Source organism: Aplysia californica, unplaced genomic scaffold, assembly GCF_000002075.1.
Source record: "Aplysia californica isolate F4 #8 unplaced genomic scaffold, AplCal3.0 scaffold00010, whole genome shotgun sequence".
Classification (NCBI taxonomy): Eukaryota; Metazoa; Mollusca; class Gastropoda; order Aplysiida; family Aplysiidae; genus Aplysia; species Aplysia californica.
In genome coordinates, this window is record NW_004797280.1 from 2,866,149 (window position 1) to 2,867,875 (window position 1,727).

Genomic DNA, 1,727 nt, shown 5'->3' on the forward strand with positions numbered 1-1,727 from the left:
TTTAAAAAAATAATTTTTAATGACATAACACCCCCCCCCTCCCACCCCAACATATACACAAAGCATTATATTATTATTATGCTGGGTTTTCCTTCTTTTTTTTTTTTTTTGTTGTCCAAAAAAACCCAACAAAACTTAATTTAGCAAAAGCAACGAAAGAAGAAAAAAACCACTTCCCAATAACTTAATTTTACCTAAGCCGCCTTTTTCTTTTAAAATTTAACGTATGTCCTACTTAATAATACAAAAATATAAGCATTCCATCTTATGTGTAGGATTTCAGCGCTTTGCCATCTAGTAGTCCCCGATCAACCATTTGCCATAAACAAATACACACAATAAATGTGTTTCCATATTTCTGAACTCAGAGAGAACTACACATACAGGGAGATTTAAACTTTTGGGTGGTTGAGACTAACAGGAAAATGTATCAAATATCGGACAGCTTCAGCGGGAGGAAATCGAAGACGAAAGACGTTGAAACAGTTTTGAAAACGGTCTACCCAAAGAAATTATGTCCAACACTGATAGGACGACGCGTTCATAGACCTTATGCAGTTGCATGTGCCGTAAAACACTTATCAATTGTTTTTTTCCTTTTAATGATAGGACGAGATAGACTCTTACGTTTTTAAAAACTATCTGAACAACCCATGTTCTGAGAGATACCTTTTTATAGAGCTTCAGGGAACAATAAATCCATCAAGTTTTGAAGATTTCTGGCATTGAGTTAAACAAATTATTTTTCTTGGTTTCATGTAGCCTACTCGTAGGCGGCATCAAATTGACAAATTGAAGCAGTTTAACTGTTTCCATTTGTGAGGACAAAAACAGTTTCTTCCCAGGGTAGCTATTGCAAAAGTGAAGTTGAATCTTCAGGAGACATTATAAAAATAAAAAGGGAAATTTAGACAATGATTACTAAAATTAGGAAAACAGGCAAAGTGTGCATGTGTGTGTGTGTGGGGGGGTAGAAAAGGGAAGGGGAGGGTATGAATGACACAGCTCTTTTAAGAATAGAGTCTACATCGCATCGTTTTCTCTTCCATCAGATCAAGATTGATGTTTACAAACAAAAACGTTTCCCCGCTGAACCGCGTATCGTAACAGTTACGCGCACTGAGAACCTGCCGAAGACATCAAGAGAACAGGGAAGCCGGCGAGGAAAGCGAGGGCGGAAAGGGGGGGGAGGGAGGGAAGAGCCGACATGGTCTCCGCCGTCAAGCTGCCCCCATAAACCAAACTGTGCGGAAGCGCTCCTGACTGTGTGTAAACACATCGCCAGCGCGCATCATTATGAAGCGGCGCGTTTTAGTGGGGAACAAGTGAGTAGTTTCCCCATCAAATGCCCATAAAGCTTGACGGGGACTCGGGCTGGGGGCCGTCAATCGCCTTGTTGAAGAGATGGATGGCAGGCAGGGGCGGGCTGTCGTGGAGGCACACGTATTATGTGTGTGTGTGGCTTACATTTACAGTTACCGCCCGTGTTACTTCATTCATCAGTTCATGTAACTGTTGCTGCAGTTCGTTCGTGTGTATGCAGTCTGAAGTATCTCAGGTTTTATGTCTATCTTAAGGGCGATCAGGATTTAGATTAGGCTGGTGGTTCATGTGGGATAAGCCATGCCTTTCAATTGCCTTGTTGATGATTGGCAGATAGGGTGCTGGGGAGGTAGCGTGAGAGAGGGAGACACACACACACACACACACGCACACGCACACACACA